We start from the raw sequence: 15,873 nt of genomic DNA, 5'->3' as shown, positions 1-15,873 counted from the left end.
CACCTCAAAGTGGAGAACTTTCTACTGTCCTCTGATAGCGCTCCCCTAAACCAATCAATAAAGGACACCTCAGGTTGTGAGTTAAAAGTAATCATGTCTATAACTACGATTCTCAACTAACGGCATGTGGAATACCCACTTGTTAGTAGGGTAAAGCTTTCCCTGTGGGCTGATGTCCTCCTGCAGCTACTCAATTCCAACCTAGGGTAGAGTCTGGGAATGTTAATTCGTTTTAATTATTAGCCTAATGCAAATTAGGAAATACAACTTGCTGTTACTGAGTTCCAAAATAAAATACAATTATGAATTTTCTATTCTTTTGAATATGTTTTGCAGCTTCCTGTCTTAGGCACAACCAAGAATGAACTTTATAAAAAGAATAATTTCTCTTCAAAGCAAAAGTGACTGATGTGAGAAACCATGCTGGATTACTGATGAGTGCGTTGTCCACAGCCTCTAAGGCAAGGGGAATTCAAACTCAAGTGTGCAGAGCCTATAAGAATGCAAATTCCTGGGCCCTGCGCCCAGAGATCCTGATTTAGTAGGCCTAGGGTTGGGCCTAGAATTCTGCATTTTTAAATAAGCATCATGGGTAATTCTGAGGCAAGGAGCCATCCAACTACATGTTGAGAAACTCTAGAGGGTTACGGCTATGGCTTATAAACACAGAAATCAGCTGGACACCCAGCAGCTGCTACTCTCCTCCCAGCCAGAACTTCCCTGGAATGTATATTCCAGGAAACTAGTTATATGTCTATTTTAAAAATAACATTAGGGTTTTTTTTCCTTGGTTATAAAGCTAATGCAGAGAATATATATAATGCCATAATAATAATTTTCAAAAACCACTCATAATCTCTCACAAGAAGGGGGGAGATTTCTAACATTATGTTGATGTTTTTCTTCCTTGTATATTTTTTATAAAGTTGACAACATATAGAATATATCATTTTATTTCATTTTTTCCCATGTTACAAATTTTTTTCTGGAAATATCATTTCTAAAGGCCATATAACACCCCCCTCATGTAGATGTGGCTTATTTTAATAACCATCCCTAACTACTGGACATTGAAGTTGTTTCTAATAATTATTATAAACAACACTGAGATGAATACCTCTGTGCATAAGGTTTTATCAACATTTTTTTTTTTTTTTTTTTTGCGATATGCGGGCCTCTCACTGTTGTGGCCTCTTCCGTTGCGGAGCACAGGCTCCGGATGCGCAGGCTCAGCGGCCATGACCTACGGGCCCAGCCGCTCCGCGGCATGTGGGATCTTCCCGGACCGGGGCACGAACCCGTGTCCCCTGCATCGGCAGGCAGACTCTCAACCACTGCGCCACCAGGGAAGCCCTTTATCAACATTTTTGATGACTTCCTACAGCTGAATTCCCAGTTGTGAATCACTGGATTAAAGGATATGAATGTTTCTGAGGCTCCTGATAGATGGACTGCCAACTTACTGTCCCAATTTGCCCCCTTGCTGGCACAGGGCAGAATGCCCATGTTGACGACCTTCTCAGCCTGTGCGGCAGCCTGTTTATCAAAAGTATGGCTCTTACCATATGTTATGGGTTGAATTGTTTTCCCTAAAAAAGATATTGTAAAATCCTAATCCCCCAGTACCTGTGGATGTGACCTTATTTGGAAACAGGGTCTTTGCAGGTGTAACAAGTTAAGAAGAGGCTATTAGGGTGGGCCCTTACCCAGTATGACTGGGGTTCTAATAAAGAGGAGATTGCCATATGAAGACGCACACGGAACACCACAGGCTAACAGAGGCAGAGACTGGAGTGATGTAGCTGCAGGCCAAGGAATGCCAAGGACTGCCAGCTATCTGAAGCTAGGAAGAAGAGCCAAGGAAGGAGTCCACCCAGAGTCTCGGAGGGAGCAGGGCCCTGCTGATACCTTGATTTCAAACCTCCAGCCTCCAGGACTCTGAGCAAATACATTTCTGTTGTTTCGAGATACCCAGTTTGTGGTGCTCGGTTATGCAGTCCTAGGAGACTAATATACCATATGTTCCCTGGATTGGTGTCAGATGGGCCAAAAAGAGCTGAGGTGAGGTGCAAAGGACAGTTCTTACTCCCTCTCCAAAGGATGTCCAATGCAGCCCATTAATCTGTCCTTCCTGGGAACATTACCTGCTCCCATTCACAGAAGCAAGAGTCCAGGGCCCCGATATGTGGCTCTGGGACCCATCACACACTAGAGCAGGGTCTGATTTAGTGTTTTCCCTCAGGGTAACATCTCACACGGTCAAGGGGCACACAAAATATAAACTTTGCATTTGTCTTCAAACTCTTGGATTTGACTCAATGAATAAGTATTTATTAGGCTCTTTCAACACCTCCTGCACTAAAGGCTCATTCAGCAGCTCAGACATGCCAGTGTCTGGGCAAAGGTCATCTTTGTCACTGATTAGGCCTCAGAATGATTCATTATCAGGTTTCTCTCAGGCCTGAAATCCACGATTGGTTAGCAGATTGTGCTGCTCTTAAATTCCTTACCTCTCCTAGAGATGTTGGTCTTTGCTCCAGTGGCTTCTGAAAAAGAGCTCAATGCTCTCTGTTTGACCTTCTTGACCTTGGACAGAAGAATCCCAATTCTTCTTGACCCTAAACCTAAAGAATCCCAATGGAGAAGATTATACACTTAAGGAAGTTGTTATCCCAACAGTTAGAAAGTCTAAAACATTTTAAGCTACCCTTTACTGAGCACCCACCAAGTGTCAATTACCTCCTCTGGTCCCCACAAGAGCCCTAAGAGGTAGGTATAAGGATCTCTATTTTACAGGAGAAGAAACCAAGGCACAGACAGATCAGCAGGTGGCCCAAGGTAGCAGAGCTCAGACACGGCAGAGCCAGAGACGGAACCAGATTTTCTGACACACAGTGCCCCACTCTCTGCTCCATTACGTGGTCAAGGATGGCTGAAGAAGGTCAACTTTTCAGTGGAGTGATAAACGCTACCAAGGGATGCCAGATGTTTTGAGGAGTTACGCCCAATCTTTCGAGGCAAGATATTCCTCATTCGGCTCAGTTTCATCTCCAACTTTTCTGGCATCTGCAGTAATACAGGACTTTGTCACACGACCCCTGAAAATAGTCTAATCTCTGCTAATTCATCTCCTAATTTTGTATCTCACTTTCAATATATCTATTCCTCAGAAGTTGCAAGGAAAATGAGCCCTCTAACTATATACCAGGAATCTCATATTTAATGATATGCTTTGAAAAAAGTTTTGTGAAGGGTTGCAGCCCTTATTTTTTGTATGACTGTGGATTTACACAGGACATGTTAGCTTCAGTTAGGTCCACCTGCATTCCTGGATGTGCAGGCACACGCAACGGGCTGGCTGGCTTTAGTGAAGTACACTTAGGCTCCATCGACCCTTTGCCCTAGTTCCAACTGCTAAGGGAAGATGCATAAGCTCTCCCTGCTGAACAGCTGCCAGGTGTCAATCAGGATAACAAGCCAGGGTCCCAAAGGCTGGGCGGAACTGTCAGGCAAAGAGCAGCTTGGGTCAAAACCCAGGATGAAGCTCTTGTGGAAGCAGCAGACACAGCAAACAGGAAGTGCCCTCAGACACAAAGGAGGCTATCAGGCCAAGCGTGGGGCAGAGGAGGGCAGAGGTGACGCTACTTCACTTCCCCATGAGTTCCACCAAGAGGGAGTTGCAAAGATGAAACTCTGGGCCTCCCAGTAGGCCTCCGGGTAGAGAGGGAAGTTGAAGACAGTAAAACCTCTCAGGCCAGGCAAAGCATGGTAAGGGTTATGTGCAGGTGCGGAGGGCTACAAGTCCACAGATTGTGGAATGGCAGAAAAGAGCTTCACCCAGATCGTGATAACTGTCTCTCTGACAGATACATGAGAAATCAGAATTTAAAACACTGGAGGAAGCAGCCTCTACCAAGAGAGTTCTCAGCATGAAAAAAAAGTGGAAGTTGGGGGTTGCAGTGTTTGTGGCTTAAGTATCCGGCCACAGCCCCCATTCTGCACCTGGCCTTAGCCTCCTAGGATAACCCCCACTGGTCCAGCCCACCAACTTCCCCGAAAGGCAACCACACAAGGCCCAGGACCTCCTGCTACTAACACTTTCCATACAGATCCCCAGCCAGTATTTCTGCCCTTTGATGTCACAGGGCTCTGCATCTTGTCCCACCTCAGCAAACCAGACCCCCTGGCTTCCCAAGAGCTGTTATTTTTAACTCTTCTACAGAGGCCTGGAATACAGAGCTTCCCAGAAGTCTGGCTCAATGCTATTTTGACCTGGCAGGAATGAGCCACCCATCCACACACTTGGGAGAAGGCTGCCCAAGGAGAAGGGGGCCGGGAGCTCTTGCTCTGCCTGGGTTTGAATGGGGGTCACATGGGGCAAGAGGCAGCTCACGTGGTCCTGTGAGGCCATACTGACAAACAGCTCTGGACAGATCCGGATGCGTTTGGTTCACCCAGCTCTTGTGCTACTTCTGCCTGCAAGATGAGACACAACACCCCCTCCATGGGCTGGCATCACTTGTCGAGCCGTGGCTTTGGAAAGAACGGCAAGTCAAATCCCGGAAAGAGACTGAGAATAAATTGCAGCTGGAGGCCCACTAACGGCAGTTGTGTCTTGCTCATCCTGGGGGTCAAGGGAGGGTGGGGTGAGGTGGGATGGAGTGGGAGAGGAGGAAACCCAGGTGCCTGTGGAGCTTTGCTGCCTTTCTGTCTTCCTGGCTCCTCTCCCTTCTGACAGGGCAGAGAAAACTGTCAGGGTTAAGGAAGCTTCTAGGTGCCGCTTAGGCCACTGCAGGTGGGTACTTTTTAAAGGGTCTTTTGCCCTTCTTGAGCATCCTAGAGCCACAGGAGGCAGCCTCTCAAAGTGGGTGCTCAACACGGACAGTGGCAGACCAGAGCACCCAGAGGCTCCAGTCTCTTAGTCAGAGGAAGAAGCCCAGGCTCCACATTCCTTCCTGCAGCGAATCCATTTTCTTTCCTCTGAGGATTCCTCAGGTAGTAGGAAACTCACCTTTCCAAGGACTGCAGTTATGTCCTTGGCATGTTCTTAAAATTCTTCTTCCTTCTTTTTATGCCTCCTTCCTTCTTCCTACTACTCCCCCCCCCCCCCCCCCGCCTTCACTGGGCAGCCACCCACCGTCAACTTACTCAGCCTCTCCAATTCTTTGACCCTTGGACAGACATCCTCTTTGAGGGGTGGAAGGTGTAGGTGCCTCCAGCCCTAACCCCATCCCACCGAGGTCAGCGGAGGCCATTGGGTTAGGCCAGTGCATTTCTTCAGGTCCAACCCTAAGCAGGCAGGGCCAGCCCTCCAGGCTTGGCCAGAGTTGCTCCCATCAAAGGGATCTGGGCCGCGTTCTCCAGACACGAACATTCCCTGGTGGCCTGAGGCCGAGCGTGTCCACCCGCGGTTCTTCTCCTCCCCCAGAAACGTGGCCTGGGGCCTTTCCCAGCAAGGGCCTCTCCCTCCCCCACGCCTCCCCAAGCCACCCACCCAGCGCCGGCTCCAGCACGTGGCTCCGGGCGCAGATTCCCTCCCCGCCCAGGCAGCTCCTTAGGGCGTTTTTCACCCTCTCGGTTCCCCTACCCCCCGTGACTTCTTGTAAAAAGCTCCGCTGGTCCCCACCCACCTCCACCCTCCCGCGGCTGCCAGCCCCGGCCAGCCCCGTACCGCCTCCCCCGGAGGTAGCGCTCTCTCCCTGCCCCTGGCAGCGGGCTCCGCTTCGGAAACTGTTGACTCAGAGGGTGGCCGGGCGGCCAGCATCTGATGTCAGCTTGGATTGGGGCCAGGGGAGCCGAGGGGCCGGGGGAGGAGGGTGCCGGAGGCGGGCGGGAGCGGGAGGCGCGGGAGGCGTGGGAGGCGGGAGGCTGGAGGCGCTGGGCGCGCGGGAGGAGCCAGACGCCGGTCGCGGGGCGCGGAGCCGGGCCCTCCCGGGGGCCGCTCGGCCGCGGCGGGGGTCTGCGCTCGGCGTCCCGGCTCCGCGCTGCGCGCTCGGCGGCTGCGGCTGCCCAGGCGCCCGTGAGTCACGGTGCGTCACCGGAGCAGATGCCCAGGGAGGCTGGAGGCTCCCCGGCTCCCGCTGACTCATCAGAAAGCCCTGCTCCGCGGCCAGGGAGGCGGGGGGCGGGGCGGGGGAGCGGCCCGGGCCGGCGGCTGCCGAGGTCGTTTGAGGCGCTCCGAGCCGGAAAACCCCAAGAAGGCGGCTGCGGCGGGGGCGCTGGGGGTGCTCGGCGGGGAGCGGGGACGACTGGCAGCGACCGGGGTCACCTGCGGCGCGGGCTGGCGGACGCCCCGCTGTCGGGAGGAGGCGGTTCCGTGGCTCCAGCACTGGCCTCGGCGGCGCCCGAGGTCACGGGGTCCTACCCCTCCCTTTAAGACTTTGGGTCTGTCTGTGGGAAGGGACTGCGCCAGCATCCAGGGACTCGATGCTCTCATCCCCTGCCTCAGTCTTTCTACCCGTCCCTCCCCAAGGGAAGCTGCTCTGGTGCTGCGGACACCACGTGCTGGGTCAAGGCCTGGCCTCAGCTCTTTCCTGTCGCTGCCTGCTAACCACAAGCCCCCCTGACACTCCGGAAATGGAGCGGACGGGCCAGAGAACTATCAGGAAGGGGCATGAGCAGAGAGGATTTATCTTTGTGGCTGTCCACCCTGTCCTGGAACAGGGACAAATTCTGTAGCATTCAGGAAAAGCGTGGGGCTCCTCCACGCAAGACGCCTCCACCCCACCCCCAGAGACAGGCTGGGGAGGAAGAGGCACAGAGGAGTGTGATCGTCCCCGCCCTTCCTGCATCTACAGCCTGGCCAGGGAGACAACCCTGCGCACACCAGGGCAGTGACAGTCTGGGAAGGGGGTACAGGCGCTTCCAGAAGGCGCTTCCAGAAGGTGGAGGCTTCCTGGTGGAGCTGGCATTAGGGCAGGGACCTTGAAGAGGAAGGATTTCAACAGATGGGGAAAGGACATTCCAGATGGAATCAAATGCCGGGAACCAAAACCTAGAAGGGGAAAGATCAGGGGGAGTTCTGGGAACGGCAAGCAATCCAATTGGACTGGAAGAACTGAGGCGCACAGGAGCATCAGGGGCCTCTCCCGGCAGCACGAACGTGGATCTCAGAAGCAGGCACAGTGGCCCAGAGGGACCTGGAGTCATGCTGGGTTCCTCCCTCTGTCCCTGGGCACCGAGTCATGCCAGTTCCCAGACGGGTGGACTCTTTCCAAGTGTTCCACAGTCCTGCTCAGCCACCGCCGAAGGAGCCTTCCTGCCTCGGACAGCTTTTATTAGTTGGTCTCTAACGCAGACCCTCCTTTGTTCAGATATCGAATGCTTTCCCATTCTGTCCTTTGACCACTGTTTGTATTGATCTCCCTCAGTGTTTCTCAACCGCGACAGCACTCTGGAATTACCTGGGGGTGCTTTAGAAATCACAAATGTTGACACATGGGCTCCCTCCCAGAAAGGTGATTTCACTGGTCTGGGGTGGAGCCCAGGCATCAGCATTCTTTCACTGGGCAGCCAGGAATGAGAACCACTGATGCAGATGGTCACTGTCAAGAGTGTCCAGATGAGGCCCACACTCCCAGAGCGGGGGCCCCCTGGCCTTCAGACTTCCCAACTCCAACAACCCCCCACCTCCCCCGAGAGCGGCCTTGGCAGATCTCCAGGAGCAGTTGGGCTCCCCAAGGCTGGAGTTGAAACGTGTTTCCCAGGCATCCACTCTGCAGCTGAGGCCAAAGTTTCCAACAGGAAGGGAGGGTGAGGCTTCTGTTTGTTTCCCAAGAGCCAACTGGCCTTTCAAGCCAGTGATAACGACCATGAACCTCACTGGCAGGAGAACCAGGCATCAGTAGGAACTGCAGCCATTTCCTGTCGACAAGGCATACCTGGAAGAGGCCCTAGGTGGAGGTGGCACCACCTGTAACATTCTGTCCTCAGAGGTGGAGGAGGACCCAGCTAAGGACAGATTGGGGACCTGGGCAACAGGTCCTCTGCTTTCTTACGGGCAAAAAGGAGGTGATGCTTCCTGCCTCAAAGGTTCTTGTGAGGGCCCTGAGATAAATCACCCCAGCGTGGAGGTAATTTTCAGTAAGCATTCTTTTCTTCCTGTTTTGCTAGTAAGTCACAAATTTAGGGAAAATGTCCATGTCTGGGCCTCTCAGCTCTCTCAGCATTTGTCCACCCGCACCTCCTCAATCTACAGGATTTGGGGAGGACCCCAAAACCATATCTGAAGCCAGGGGTAAAGGAAGGTCAGGCTGAGGAGCTTGGCAGTGGCCTGTCTGCTGCAAGGGAAATGACATTAACAAGGGGGGAACCAACGGTCCTCTCCCAGGACTGAGAAGCAGAAATATGGCCTTGAACCTGGGGAGGATCTACAACTAGGAAGAATTTCCTGACAAATGGCAATGCTGCCTAAAGGACTCATGAGAGTTTGTGAAAGTCAGAGATCCATCCTGGATACCTGAGCCTGTCACCACCAAGCAGTGTTGTGTTCCCATTTGACAGCTGAGAAAACTGAGACAGCGACATTCAGTACCTTGGTAAAGCAGGCACAACCAGCAAGTGGCAGAGCAGTGACTGAAATGTGAAAGACCAGCAGTTAAGCATAGTGGGGCAAGACCTCCCCCAACCCCGCTTTTTGACTCTAAGATCTTGGGATTTTGAGTTTTTCATCTCAAGCCTTGTTTGCAATCAGAGCCCTAGAAAAGCCAAACTTAATCCTAGGGCGGACGCATTTAACCCAAAGAGAAAGTGTGTCACTGAAGTGCTTGTGCACTCCTCTCCCTTTTAATCCCCATTACGGAGGAGGAAACTCTATGAAGGGTAACTAGTGTGTATTGGAAGGTCTTTCCTGGGCAAAATGAGGGCGAACAAGAGATTGTCGAAGGCCTTGGGAAATGCAGTAGAGACGCCACGAGATGGCCCTTTCTTGGATTTAGGAATGGATAATTCTTCCGTCCCTTAGAATTCTCCCCGGCACATCTCCTGGCGTCACAAGGTTCCTGGTGTGAAACCTGCGGGCCTACTGGGAGGTTAGGTATTCCTTTTCCCATTTCACAGATTAGGAAACTAAGCTGGACCGAGGCTGGGATTCAATATTGGTTGGATCTGACTGCATAAATTCCTTCCCTCGTTCCTGAGAGAGGACTGACCACCTACGGCGGACACGACTGCTAACCTGGCCGCCCTCCCAGGCCAGACTCTCCCCGCTGCAGGGCGGCCCGGGGCGCGGCAGAGCAGAGGAGCAGAAGGAACGGAACCGGCGCGACACGCGCACACGCCGAGGCCCAGGGCGGGGGCCCCCGAGCGCCAGGGAGGGGCGCATTTCCCTTCCCGCTCCCCTGGGAACCCGGAGCGGGGGGAGGGGGCAGCCTCTGCCCTCCCCATCCGCCCCGGCCGCCAGGTGCCCAGAAACTCGGCCTCCGCCCCCTCCCCCCGCGCCTGTTCCCGGCGCAGCCCGTATCTCGGCAGTCACGTCTCCCCATCCGGCTCCAAAGTACGAGTCAGCCACGGCCCGGCCAACCCCGCGGAAGGGCGGAGGCAGGGAGAGGGAGGGCGGCGCCGGGTGCGGAGTGGGGGCAGACGGCCCGGGCGGGCGGGGCCGCGCGCGGCACCCCCTCCTCCCTCCCGCGCTGCGCGGGCGGGTCTGCGAGGAGCCGGGTACCGCCCACCGCGCCAGGGTAGGCCCGGACTTAAGGGCGAGGCGCTGGCTAGGTCCGAGCAGCGCGGCCGCCGCCCCGGCTGGGTGCTCTGCGGGCGGGGGGCGGGGCGGGTGGGGAGGCCCGGCGGGGAAAGCCGGGAGGCCGCGCCTCCGGAGCGGCGCGCGGGCGGGTGTTGCTGGGGAGAAAAGCGCGGCCGCGGCCCCGCCCCGAGCCCCGTGAGCGCGGCGCCCTCTGCTGGTGCGGACTCAGAAGTGCACGGAGACTCCCCCCGCATCTACAGCGACTACCCGACTGCAGAGGCAGAGGAGGGCTCCGGTCCTGCTGTAGGTTCGTAGAAATTCCTAGTTAATTAAAGATCTCCATTCTCTTTTAAAAATAATAATAATAGGGCTTCCCTGGTGGCGCGGTGGTTGAGAGTCCGCCTGCCGATGCAGGGGACACAGGTTCGTGCCCCGGTCCGGGAGGATCCCACATGCCGCGGAGCAGCTGGGCCCGTGAGCCATGGCCGCTGAGCCTGAGCGTCCGGAGCCTGTGCTCTGCAACGGGAGAGGCCACAGCAGTGAGAAGCCTGCGTACTGAAAAAATAATAATAATAATAATTCCAAAACGAGTGCTGAGCATTAGAGGAAAATTTGGAAATGTGGAGAAGAAAAAAAGAAAACAAATTACTCATAATGCCTGTTTTAGAATTTTACTGTCTGACCTTCAAGTACTTCATATCTGCAAATCTGTGTGTGCATCTTTTATAGAATTTTAAAAGTACAATTTTGTCAGCTTTGTGAACTCATAGGCCTTGTTTTGTTCACTGCACCATCCTCAGTGTCTAGAACACTGTTTAGCAGTGTTCTGAGTGCTCAAAAACCAATTGTTTCTACCAACATGGGATCATGCTTTTCACACTTTCAAGAGCATCATTTTTAGCATGCTTAAATTTTCTTGTATGCTCCCCTGAGTAGTAAAAGACTGATGATAAAATGGTCCACTAGCCCCCTTCTAGAATTTGAAGGAATGTGTTTGGAATTTAGAATTATTCACAGTATCTGTATAAGGTGACCACCCCCCACACGCCACCACCACCAGCTGCGGGCTCTGGAACAGCACAACACCCTGTAATCAAACACACCACATTCCTGCAGCAAAATGTGTGACTATTCGCACCAACTAGGATAAATAAACACTATAAACAGCTTCATGTCCCTTCAGGCAGGTTTTGAGGCCAAATGAGTTTGCACCGAACTAAACAAAAAACTTTTGAGTTTCCAGAACATTTTGAATTTGAAGAGACTGCACTAACCTCAGGTACAAGGGTCTGAAGATGTGAGTCTCTGCTGTGTGCGCTTGTCTTCCCATTTGCCTCAGTCTGTGCTCGGTAATCACAGGTAATTGAGGTGCCAGCTGATGAGATGTGAGTGAATGTGGGGTGCCCTGTGAAAGGGTAGGATATGGTTGGATTAGACTTTTGGATGTGGCCACACCTCCTTCTCTACTCCAGGCTGCCACCTTCAAACCAATGGACGTCACCACTTGTGTGGTTGCCTTTGTTTCTTCCTGGATTCACTTCTAGGGCTACGCTTGTCCCAGTGGACCCCACCTGGGGATTTTGGAAGAGAGCCGAAGTCCCCCAAAACACCCGCACCCACCTATGACCAAAGGGGCACGACAGCAACTTCTCCAAAAGGGCATGTCATTCGGCTGACATTCTTTGGTTGTGCTGTTACCACACGCACAGAACCATACGCAGCCTCTGGGCTGGGCCTCTCTCTGAACTCCAGACTGAGTACCCAGCCTCCCACTGATATCCCCACCCCAAAGTCACCTCAAATGCAAACATGTCCAAGACCACACTCACAAGCCTCCCCTCAAAACCTGGTCCTCTTCTCTTGTGACCAACGTGTCAGTGACCGAGCCCATTATCCAGTTACACAAGCTAGAAACTCAGAGGCATCCTCCCCCTCCGTCTCCTCCATCCTTATATCCAACTCACCACGTCTTGCCCATTTACCTCTGAAGCAGCCCTTCACTGCACCACCACCATCTGGTCCCAATGCCAGAGCCTAACCAGGCTGCCACGCCCAATTCTTGCCCTCCTCAGGTCCCTTCTCCACAATGAAGCCAGACAAATCCCTTCGAACACAAGCTCAATTACTTCCCATACACTGCAGGACCACCAGGAGAGGCTCCAATGTTTATGGCTTCACCTAGGATTTCTGCAGAATCGTTTGACAGCTCTGAAACACAGCCCACCTCGAGCTATAAAAGGAGTAACGCCACCCCTATCTTTCTTAGGATAAAAATAGAAATCCATCAAAAGGCTGGTAGAGCCCTGCCTGGGCTGGGGCATCCTACACAATGCTTGTGCTATGAGTCTCCATCCTCCAGGAGCACTGACCTTCTTCCTCAGGCCCTTGAATTTCCATCTCCTGGCCTTTGCACTGGCCGTACTCCTTGCCTGGAACATTCTCCCTCCATCTCTTCACCTACTTAACTCCACTCTTCATTCACATCTCAGGGCAACTATCATTTCACCAGGAAATCTTCCTGACCAAGCCAAGTGCCCCATCATCTGCTCTTTAGCACCAGTGCTGTTCCTTCAAAGCTGAGACTCTTTTGTAGTCTTGCATGTATTTGTTGATTCCCTCAGGACATGGTCCTGTCTGGTTTGCCCATCGTGGTGTTCCCAGCACCTGGCCCAGTGCCTGGCATAAAGTCAGTACTTCTTGAATATGTATTCCATGAATCCGCTATCTTGTCTGCTCGCCCATCTTGGGACAACCCCGGAAAGGAGGCGGTGTTTGTGAGTTCATTCACCCACCCAACAAAGAGCATCTGTTATGTGCCGGGCTTTGGGGATATGAAAAAGATACAGCCATGACCTCAAGAGCTACTGGAAGATGGCAGACTGAGAAACCAGTTGACTGACTGCCTTCAAGATCTTAACTTCTAAATCGCAAAAACTGATTCATGGATCTAGCAAAGCCATAGTCACATAGAAAACATTCCCCACAGATCCAATCAGCAAGAGTCCCTTTTCTCCCAACCCACCAGCCCTAATCATTCCCTGCTTTTCGAGCTGGCCTCAACCACTTGATCCTACAAAAAGCCCAACCTGACCTTCAGACTGAGAGGGTCCAAAGGCTTGCCTGGTGTTTGGGTTCCTTGGATGCATCAAGCTATGTAAAGTTGGTTTTGTGTGGCCATAGGTATGTCATTGGTGGACCTGACATCCCAACTTAGAATTCAAAATGCACCTGGAAAAAGCCACAAAGTTTAACCACCACATTCCTTGAGTGCCCAGGTCTTCTAGCCTTTGGTTATATTGTCTCACACCCAGGAACAAGGGTCCCCCTTGGGCTCAGAGTTGTCACGGTAACTTGTCAGTGGGCTCAGCTCCAGCAGTTGTCATGGTCACTGCAAACCTATACTCTGGGATTTGCAGTGGCAAAAGCTGTTGCTAATGGGGGTGGGTGAATGGAGGAGGGGAAGGAAGGTGAGGCAGAATCCCCTCTTCCTCCTGGCTCCGACCCACCTCGAAACCCACTGTAACAATGGATTGGGACAGAGAGGCGGAGGCTTATGTGACCTTCAGAAACATGCTAGAACATAAGAATTTAATACTACGTGAAATCAACTAAGAAAACCGAAATTGCTTGCTGCAACTTCGAGGAGGCACTATGAGCAAAGATAATCCACGAGCGCCATCTAGTGGGAAGATCAGCCATTGCCGCCCAATCCCTGAGCCCTTCTTGAGTGGCAGCGATGTCTTCTATGTTTCCACCAACAGGGAAGGCCAGCCATCTGCATCTGGGCCCTTGCTAGAAAGAGCATTTTGAGCTTAATTGCCCCTGGCACTGTGCTCTGCACTGTGGAAAGAAAGCTTCACTCATATCCTATGGATGCTTTGAATTTTGTTAACATTTTTAAAATTTGAATTTAAAGTGTTTCCCTTTTAACTCTGGCTGCTAGGAACCTCAGAGACAAAGCGTGGTCAGACTTTAGCAGCACCTTGTGATGATGACTTTTGGACTAACCTTGCCTCAGTTTTATCTAATATTTAAAGTTGTTTTCCACTTTACTGCCATATTTTTCTTTTTTTTTTAATTTTGCGGTAAGCGGGCCTCTCACTGTTGTGGCCTCTCCCGTTGCAGAGCACAGGCTCCGGACGCGCAGGCTCAGCGGCCATGGCTCACGGGCCCAGCCGCTCCGCGGCATGTGGGATCTTCCCAGACGGGGGCACGAACCCGTGTCCCCTGCATTGGCAGGCGGACTCTCAACCACTGCACCACCAGGGAAGCCCAATTGCCATATTCTTACCTAGTTTCTTTTCTTTTTTTTTTTTTTTGGCTGCATTGGATCTTAGTTGCAGCACATGGAATCTTTCCTTGTGGTGCACAGGCTTCTCTCTGGTTGTGGTGCACGGGCTCTAGAACACACAGGCTCAGTAGTTGTGGGCTTAGTTGCTCGTCAGCATGTGGGATCTTAGTTCCCCCACCAGGGATCGAATCTGTGTCCCCTGCATTACAAGGTGGATTCTTAACCACTGGACTACCAGGGAAGTCCCCTCTAGTTTCTATCTTATATGAAGGATATTTCAAAGAATTTTTGGAAGAAGGTAGAGTCACCAGTAATTCCACACAGTCTCCATTACCAAAGCATCTTATTCAGGAGTCATCAGGAGCAAGAGGGTTCTAAGCCCCAGGGAGATTCAATGAGCAGGAACCCAGGAGATATAATGGCAAACACATACTGAAATTTTACTACATGCTGAGCACTTTTCTAAGCACTTTAAATGTAAAAACTCATTGAATTCTTACAATCCTATTTTTTGTAGATGAAGAAAAGAAGCTCAAAGTTTGGGGGCAATTTGTTATACATCAATACATGGAAGAGGTAACTGAGGATCAGAGAAGTTAAATAACTTGTCCAAGGTCACACAGCTAGTAAGTGGTAGAAATGGAGTTACGATACCCCAAGTCCACGTTCTTAACCACTAGGCTCTACTGCTGCTTCATGAAGTCTGAGTCAGGCAGCAGCCGAGGCCAGAATGGGGAAAAGCAGCTTTGTTTCAGGGTCGCAGACTGAAAGAGGAACTCACAAGCTGAGCTGTGTGGCACAGAACCACCTGCAGTTGTTGGTGTGTAATTGAGGTTGTGTGGATATTACACAGTTGCTGACTCTTGTCCAGCCCAGCATCCTGGATGAGGGATGCGGGGGACCCTGAAGGGTCAGACCACTTACTGTAGCAGGCCGAAAGATAAAGTGGGGGCAGGTCCATCCCTCAGAATCCAGAAGTGAGCTGAAAGCCTCTAGGAGGCCTCCTGAGATGGAAGTGCCACGTGGGCCGGGATTTAGGGTATTTTGTATACTGCTGTCCCAGCAAAGTGGGTGATGGCCGTCTGGGGGCTGAGTTGCGGGAAGAGAGAGGTTAAAGTGTTGACAATAAAAAGGGGCCACTCAGGTTGAGTGGTGGTGACAGAAAAAAAAAGGAGTGGTGACAGAATTGTAAGCACAGGCGAACAGGATGAAGTCTGGCACCGTCATTTAGGAAAAACTCTAACTGGAATCTGGGGCTGAATCTAATAAGATCCTGCTGGTTTACCAAAGGATCTTTCTTCTCTTGCACTCTCATGCAACCCCCCCCCCCTTTTTTTTTTTTGCGTTACACGGGCCTCTCACTGTTGTGGCCTCTCCCGTTGCGGAGCACAGGCTCCGGACGCGCAGGCTCAGTGGCCATGGCTCACGGGCCCAGCCGCTCCGCGGCACGTGGGATCTTCCCGGACCAGGGCACGAACCTGTGTCCCCTGCATCGGCAGGCGTACTCTCAGGGAAGAGAGTCCGCCACCAGGGAAGCCCCAACCCCTTTTTTCTATTGCCACCAGGGAAGCCCCAACCCCTTTTTTCTATTGCCAATACATGATCACTTCGTCTGTTAGCCAGCTGTGGATTAACTTTGCACTTTCCCATAATTGACCCAGTGCTAAATTTCTTCCTAATCCATCAACTACAAAGGGTTTTGACAAGCATAAGCGGTATTATGGTAGAATCAGGATTTCAAAGATTAAAATGGAACTGCTTTTGAAACTGAAGCCAATATAGGTATAGGTCATGGAATTCAGGAGTAAGAAAGATGGTGCTTACCTGCTCCAAGACAACACACAAAAGCTGGTAGCTTATCCCTTTAAGTAGGTAAAGATCAGCCTCCAGCAAAAGCTAGACT

General features: G+C 52.0%; 1 long non-coding RNA gene across 2 annotated transcripts in view; it reads right to left on the bottom strand.

The window, feature by feature from the left end:
* The window catches only part of LOC137210008 (uncharacterized), a 129,767-nt gene extending 124,255 nt beyond the window's left edge, over positions 1-5,512 (bottom strand). The window contains exons 1-2 of one of the 2 annotated variants that reach the window (XR_010936229.1): positions 5,012-5,512; positions 2,511-2,624 (exon numbers count right to left, since the gene is read on the bottom strand). This is a non-coding gene — a long non-coding RNA (uncharacterized lncRNA). The remainder of the gene's footprint in view (positions 1-2,510; positions 2,625-5,011) is intronic. The other variant, XR_010936230.1, reaches the window with a different exon arrangement.
* Between the last annotated feature and the right edge of the window lie 10,361 nt (positions 5,513-15,873).

Source organism: Pseudorca crassidens, chromosome 17 (genome assembly GCF_039906515.1).
Source record: "Pseudorca crassidens isolate mPseCra1 chromosome 17, mPseCra1.hap1, whole genome shotgun sequence".
Lineage (NCBI taxonomy): Eukaryota > Metazoa > Chordata > Mammalia > Artiodactyla > Delphinidae > Pseudorca > Pseudorca crassidens.
This window is presented reverse-complemented; position numbering and strand designations above follow the sequence as displayed.